We start from the raw sequence: 8,605 nt of genomic DNA on the forward strand, positions 1-8,605 counted from the left end.
GCAAGATGGATCGATAATGTTCTGTGGACTCTCAATGGTGTCTTCTGTCTCGAAAGACCTAGACAAGGCATCGGCCCTCACATTGTTGTCGGCAGGGCGATAATGAAGCTCAAACTGAAACCTTGCAAAGAACAGTGACCACCTGGTCTGACGAGGGTTCAGCCGTTGGGCCGTCTGGAGGTAGGTCAGATTCCTGTGGTCCGTAAAAATCAAGATCGGATGGGCTGCGCCCTCTAGTAGATGTCTCCACTCTTCCAGAGCCGATTTGATAGCCAGTAACTCCCGATCCCCAATCGAGTAGTTGCGTTCTGCGGAAGAAAAGAGCTTGGAAAAGTATCCACATACCCTTGACTTGCCCTTGGGACCTCTCTGGAACAGGAGTGCACCAGCACCTACAGAGGATGCGTCCACCTCCAACGAGAACTGCAGAGAGACATCCGGATGATAGAGGATAGAGGCAGACGTGAAGGCACACTTCAGGCTATTGAATGTGGACTCTGCCTCAGGAGTCCACACCTTGGCGTTCATACCCTTCTTAGTAAGGTTAGAGATGGGAGAAGTCAGTGAGGAGAAGTTCGGAAAAAACTGCCTGTAAAAGTTAGCAAATCCCAAAAAGCGCTGTATGGCCCTCAAGCCTTGAGGACGTGGCCACTCCAGGACAGACTTTACCTTCTCAGGGTCCATCTCGAGACCTCGATTCGAGAAGATGTAGCCCAGGAATAGTAGAGCATCCTTGTCAAATACACACTTCTCCAACTTGGCGTACGGACGATTCTCCCTTAACCGTAGCAGAACCTGACGGACATGTCTCTGGTGCGTCATAGAATCTGGGGAGAAAATCAAGATGTCATCAAGGTAGACTACAACACAAACATAGAGGAGGTCACGGAAAATGTCATTTACAAACTCCTGGAAGACCGCGGGAGCATTACACAGGCCGAAGGGCATCACTAGATACTCATAGTGTTCATCACGGGTGTTAAATGCAGTCTTCCATTCATCACCCTGGCGAATCCGGACTAGGTTGTAAGCCCCACGCAGGTCTAGTTTAGAAAAAAAAATTTGCACCACGTATACGATCAAACAGTTCGGAGATCAGTGGCAACAGATATTTATTCTTCACCGTGATCTGGTTGAGACCACGGTAGTCGATGCAAGGACGAAGAGAGCCATCTGTCTTTTTGATAAAGAAGAACCCGGCTCCTGCCGGGGAGGAAGACTTTCGTATGAAGCCCCTTTCTAAGTTCTCTTTCACATAGGAGGACATGAACAGAGTCTCTGGCAAGGAGAGAGGATATACCCTACCACAGGAAAGGGATGCACCAGGAATCAGTTCAATAGGGCAGTCATACGCCCAATGTGGAGGCAATGTCTCCGCCTCCCTCTTGCTGAAGACGTCCAAAAAAGGCAGCATAATGACCCGGCAATCCTGCCAATGACCGAGGCAGCGAAGGCTGAGCCAAACGAATCCACACCAGGCAACGACCTTGACCCTCAGGGACCCACTGGAGAACCTCTCCAGAATTCCAGTCCAGAACTGGGGCATGCAGTCAGAGCCAAGGCAGGCCCAGCAACACAGGGTTAACAGCTTTGGGCAGGACATAGAAAAGCAGAAGTTCGGAGTGAAGAGCTCCCACTTGGAGCCTCAGTGGCTTGGTCACAGCTAAAACAGGATCTGGCAGAGGTAGTCCATTTACTGAAGCTACTGTCAACGGGCTCTCCAGTGGGTTTGTGGGCAATTGCAGAAGGTCCACCAGATCTCTGCGGATGAAATTAGCAGCGGATCCAGAGCCCAGATACGAAGAGACATGATGCGTTCTCTTGCCGGACACTATGGTCACAGGCATGGACAATTTAGACACAAGTCCATCTTTACCCAAGGTTGTCACTCCAAGCAACCCTAGGTTTTGGGATTTTTTGGGGCACAGGCGCACCAGATGGCCATCGAGACCGCAATAAAGACAGAGTCCACATGTGCGTCTGCATTGTCTCTCTTGGGTAGATAACTTATACTGATCCGTTATTACTGACTTCTTAGGAAGATTGACATCTGAGGACAGCAGGGGTTGCTGCAACGTAGGGATCAGAGGAATGGCTCCCTCCCGTTGAACCTCTTGGAGGCTTTCACAGATCCGTATATCAATCCGGGCAGACAGAAGGATGAGGTCATCCAGGGTAGACGGCAGATCCCGGGCGGCAAGTTTGTCTTTAATTCTGGAAGATAGTCCGTGCCAGAATGCAGCCACCAGAGCCTCATTGTTTCATAAGAGCTCTCCCGCCAGGGAACAGGCACAGCATGACTACAGCGAAGCACGGCACTAGATCAAGATACAGGTTACAGGAACAGGAAACACTGGGAGCAGGAAACACTAGGGGACCATTTGCATAGACAAACTATAGGGAACACAACAACGCTCAGGCATAGAACTAGGGGGGTGGACCCCTCTTATAGTCCAGGGTACTCACGGGTAAAGTTCGTCCATGAGGTCCGGTGCGCGCGCTGCCCCTTTAAGAGCACCCTACGGGATCCGGCAGAGGTGAGGGGACGCGAGCGCTGGCTTCTCCTGAGGAGAGCTTGCCGACTCGTGGCTGCGGCTGTCAGGGGGAGGTTGGAGCTGACAGCCCGCAGCCACAGACATTACAGTATGATTACATATCTAGACTAATATTTATTAAATAAGCCTGATATGTCAAGTAATTTCAGTGAATAGCAATTATACTTGGAACTGCTCTTTATTATTACACAATCTGCAGCATTAGTTGCACATCAGCTAGTATACACATCATTGCTGAACTACAGTTTGCAAATGTTGGGGGGGTATCAAAAGAAAAATAGTCAGCATGAACCACCAATAACAAAGTGACAAACTGACTAATTTAAACACTTCATGTTCTCACTTTTACAAAAGCCACATCTACTTGAAGGGGTTGTCTGTTTTGGACAATCCCTACTTATCTGCTTAAAGGGGTTACCCACTTTGGACAATATCTCTGTAAGGCTATGTTCACATATTATGGACTATAATGGGGTCTGTGTTTCAGATAATGTGGCTAAAAAGTGTCAACTACTATGGGTGGCGTTATGAGTGTTTGTAGGGTCTGCAACTCCACCTCCCCACATCATAATGAAAGGTGAATGTAAAAAGCTGGCTAAAATGTTTAATTGTCTCCTTGGGTACATAGCCAAAACACAACAATACCGCATATTAACAAAAATGCATTTACTATTTGATCCAGTGGAAATTATTTGTTATTTTTGAGAATATATTTATATTTTATTGTCATGCAAGCTCCTACCTGAGCCATCATAACTATTTCATTTTTTTAAGTTCAGTATATGCCACTCAACTAGGAGGAAGTTTAGGAATAATTTAGGCCCCTTCCTATTTGTCCTGACGATCCGGCGTAGTTTCCTTCCGGCTTGGTCGAGGCACATTGGAGAGGAACTCATGCCAGAACTGATCCTATGCATTCCTATGGAATAGCTCCAGGCATCAGTTTTGACAACAGATTTCTACCTTCGCCGGACAGAAGAACGTTGCATGCAGCATGTTTTTCTGTCCGGCCATAGTCTGGCTATGGACTGGTGCACAAAGTTCACAAAATTTCACCAGTTGTGTCCAGGTCAGGCTAAAAAAACAACTGGCTGGACGCAACTGATACATGTGAACCCACCCTCAGCAGGGCACATTTATAAAATTACATGCACAGGAAAAGTGGCATAATGTGTGTTAATTATAATTGACTTGGGTAAAAGGCAAGATAAGTGTAATTGCACAAAATGTATTATGTAGCTTGCGTCACAGTGATAGATTTGGTACAACTTGCACCAAATGAAATGTCATTATTAGGCCTGATTTACACGAGCGTGTGCGTTTTGCGCGCGCAAAAAACGCTGCGTTTTGCGCGCGTTGGTATTGCGTATGCACTGCGTATACGCAGCGTTGTTGCGTTTAAAACGCGCGCACGACTAGCGTTTGCATCGCGCGTAAAAAATGCAGAGGGGATTAATGCGACGCCAGCCTACAAATAGGCCAGCTGGCCCAACCCCTGCTTGCTGGGAGAAGCCTGTTTTGAACCTTATTTCCGCCTCTGCAGAAACCACAGTGTGTGTTTCTCCCTTGACGTTGGAATCGCCTTGACACACAACACTTATGCCTTCTCAGTCGCTGGCACGTGTGCTTCTTTTCTGGATGATCTCACGTCGGTTTGGGGAGCGCCGACCCATGCTGCAGCACCAGACGCCTGTAAGATGTCGCATTTGGGTCCATCCACTTGTGGCCCAACGTACGATAAAAGGCCATTTCCATACCCTGTATGAGGACTTACGACGGCATCCAGAAAAATTTCGAGCCTTCTGCCGCATGTCTGTGGCCACATTTGACCTTCTGCTTGAGCAAACTCGCTCTGGTCTCACCTACAAGAATACCAACATGAGACGCTGCATTTCGGCCGAGGAACGGCTGCTTGTGACCTTGAGGTATGTGTGCAGCTGCTATTACTTAGTAAATGACGCTGTCTGCTTCACCAGCCCCCCCCCCCCCCCCTAACATGTGTTGTGGCTTTCTTTTTCTTTCTCGTTGTTTTCTAGATTTCTGGCCACAGGCAATAGTTATCATTCGTTACATTTTGAATTTCTTTTGGGAGTGACCACCATTTCGTTCATTGTCACATCCACCTGTGTCGTGTTGTGGCAGAGGTTAAAGAGCACGGTCATGCCTCAGCCCACGACAGAACAGTGGCTAAGTATTTCAGAGGGATTTCTTAGAGCAAGTGAATTTCCAAATTGCATTGGTGCCCTAGACGGCAAACACATTCGTGTGAGAAAGCCCCCAGGCAGTGGCTCGCAATACTATAACTACAAGCAGTATTTTTCGATGGTATTGTTAGCCTTGGCGGACACTAATTATTGCTTCACTATTGTTGACATTGGCTCGTATGGAAGCTCGGCAGATGCACGCATATTCTGTTCATCAAGAATGGGGAAGCGACTCGTGAATAATCGACTGGCGGTGCCGGAACCTTCCATCCTCCCGGGCTCCAGCGGACCCCCAATCCCGTATGTCATCGTGGCGGATGAGGGGTTTGCACTCACAAGGCAAGTCATGCGTCCTTTTGCCAGAAGGGGCTTGGATGACCGTCGGCGCATGTTCAATCTCCGCCTTGGCCGAGCTCGGCGATGTGTGGAATGTGCCTTCGGCATTATGTCGAACAGGTGGCGTGTCTTTCTGACAACAATGCAATTGTCCATGCAGAATGTCACACGTGTTATACAAGCGTGTGTCGTTCTGCATAACTTCTGCCGCATTAATGATGCTACCTTTGATGCAGAATATATCCTAACACATGCAGGCACCAGTCACACTGGCCCGGTGATTCCTCTCGGCCGATCTCTCTCTTTCGGCCTTCGAGTGCGGGATACTTTGGCGGCATATTTTGAGTGCCCATCAGGAGCCGCACCGTGGGGGGGTGATGACCTTTGAAGGGTTGTCTGTTGTTTGGCGGCTTCACTCCACACATCACATGTTACCAGTTATTTCCTTTTTTTTGGGGGTTCGTGTTGGGTCAGGGACTCGCAAAACATGAGGACCGGGTTGCGAGCTTACATCTGTCGGGGTTTGAGCAGGACTTTTGTCAGTTGCCAACTTTCTGTCCGGAGATATAATGTTGTGCGGCCTAAAGTGATGAAAGTCCAATTGCAAGTGTACTTAGTTTGCTTAGGGGCCCATGCCAGCACCTAAACGTTCGCACCGCTTGCAATCCATGTCAAACCCCGATAGATAAACTAAAACCTCATATCATGTGTGTATGCATTGGACCAAAAGGCCAGAAGTGTGTGAGAGTCTAGGCAAAGGAAATGTGTGCCAAACCTTGTGTTGTGTGGTATCAATGAATAACAACACGAAATCCAACCATTTAACCAATACTTTTTTTACTGCTGTGTTTGTTCACAACACAAACATTTGGCATCAAAAGAAAAACACCAACATGGTGTGTCTTAAATACACATCCAACAAACTATAAAGAACGAAACGTTGGCAGGCCTGCACCACACACAACTGTGGCGTCCAAAACTCATGCCACCAACACACTCATAGGTGTTGGTACTGGTGGCCCGGGGAGGAATATGCCTGCATTTCAGCACCACTATGCTGGACCTGGAGCTGGGTAAGTTGTTCCTCGCCAGCATAGTGGTGCTGATGTTGGGGGTGGTATGTTGGCCCAGGGAAGTGGGGAGCCATAGGGCGCATGTACGAATGCGGGCGTGGCATCTGGGGGACAGGGTGGAATGGGCCAGGCACCTGGGGCGTGGTGGCCGGCATGGCTGAACTGCGCCATTGTTCTATGGCCGTGAAGCAGACGTTAGGATTGTAGGGCGGTCTGGAAGCGTCGATCAATGTTACGATCGACGCCTGCAGACGGCACATACGGTCCATGGGCACCAGCCGTAGGAGGGGAACTATGCTTCGGCCAAACGCGTCATTCCCGTCCTCTTCAGCGGCTCGCCTTAGATACTCCAGGACACGAGTATCTACCTGGGCAGCTGTGGAGGGCTGTGGAGCACGGGCACGGCGAGTGCGGGCATGCACGGGGCGCTCCTCTGCTGGAGAGGCGACGGCCCCTGCAGACTGGCCAGGTGCGGGCTCCTGGGGTGTCGGCTCTGGGCTGGGCGGCAGGACATTGGGAGCAGGAGGTTCTTGCAGAGACTCGCCGACGTCAGTCTCCTCTGCGGTGTCCTCCAAATTGTCGGTGGTTCTAGAAGGAGAAAAAAACGTAAGAACACAATATTGAACAATGCCCACAGCAACACGTTGGCAAACAGGACATGGGCAAACACACATTAGACACATGCAAAGGCATAAACTCTTACGTGCGCATCTCCATGATGTCCTTCAAGAACATCAGCTGCTTGGTATAGATATAGGGTCGCTTGCGAGATGCGCCATCCCCGCTGCGTCCCCTTTCACCCATTTCTCTGCGAAATTGGTCACGGCAGCTCCGCCACCGTGTTTTGATATCTTGGACTGTTGGATTTAAAAAACACATAACGCCATCAGAACTATCACCACTCACTTCTAAATGAAGGGCCCTGCAGTGCCGATGACGTGGGACACGGTGATGCGCCTGCTCCACCAAAGTTCCTCGTGCTAATGCGCAGAATACACATACAGGGCCCCAGGTCTTCTATAGGGATGACAGGCATTGACAGAAAATGCGTGGTACTCACCCAACCGACTGCGGTCCCGGGTTCGGCCACTCTCCCACTCCTGCTCAAAAAGGTTCTGGGCGACCACCTCCCAGGCGTCCTCCTTGGCCGTCCTGTTGTGGTACGCCTATGAGCGCGTGTCCCAGATTGCAGGATGTTCCTGGACAAAGAGGATGAGGCGCTCTACGTCCATCCCGCGCGGCATGGCAGAAGATGATTTCACAAACAGGAAGCTACCTTGACACAGTCTCCAGGCACTCACTAGGCTTGCCCCCTCGCAGTGGAAACGCAGGCACTTCCTGGTTTGGGTTTGCTTTGTCCAGCTTTATAGACTCTTTTGCATTGACATAACAGCTCTTGCGTGATTTTCGTGCATGCAACGCAGGAGCGTCCGTGTGGCATGCGTTGTTTTCACGCACCCATTGACTTCAATGGGTGCGTGATGCGTGAAAAACGCACGATTATAGAACATGTCGTGAGTTTTACGCAACGCACTCGCGCTGCGCAAAATTCACGCATCGTCTGCACTGCCCCATAGAGTAATATAGGTGCGTACGACACGCGTGAAAAGCACGCGCGTCGCACGCGCGTATATTACGCTCGTGTAAATGAGGCCTTAGTTTGTAAACTGATGTACTGTACCATGCTATTCATAAATGTTCCCCAGTGCTTTGTATAGCTATATATATATATATATATATATATATATATATATATATATATATATATATATATATACTTTGCAGCCTCATGTGTTAACACTCATAATTGTATACAGAGGCATTCAGATACAGTAAATCAAATATTCAGATAATGAGAAAATACGTATACAAAGACACAAGGCAGAGCACAATCTGCAACTAGAGTTTTAACTCTTTCAGGAACCAATTACACACACGGTTTAAGAGATTGAGCTCATCCCCCACCCAATCACATTTATGTATGGAAACATAAAGAAGATTAGAGCTAAGTAGAGGCAGGAGTCTAATGAGGCTGTAATTAACTGTACAGAAGGTGGCAGCTCCGTTATGTACAAGACTGCCATCCATTCTTCTGTACCAAAGCACAATGCAATATAAGTAATACTAACAATATTTACTAGCTCACATGTTATTACTCAGAATTATTAGCATTGCAAAGTAACATCTACGGATATATTGCCACTGCTCTAAATATCAATACGATACCCCCCCCCCCTGCCCCTCCAACTATACATTAGAGTGGATCTTTTTACGCGGCTATTCCCATTATTAAACAGCATCATCATATTTATTACCATTCAGAAACTTATGTAATACAGTCCACCAGACTTTGCAGTGTTGGCTAAAGAAGTTGCTTTGTCAGGTTTTGTTGTTATTGCAAAATTCCGGATGCTCTGTATACAGCAGTGAGCAATAA

Source organism: Rhinoderma darwinii, chromosome 1 (assembly GCF_050947455.1).
Source record: "Rhinoderma darwinii isolate aRhiDar2 chromosome 1, aRhiDar2.hap1, whole genome shotgun sequence".
In the NCBI taxonomy this organism is placed as follows: Eukaryota; Metazoa; Chordata; class Amphibia; order Anura; family Rhinodermatidae; genus Rhinoderma; species Rhinoderma darwinii.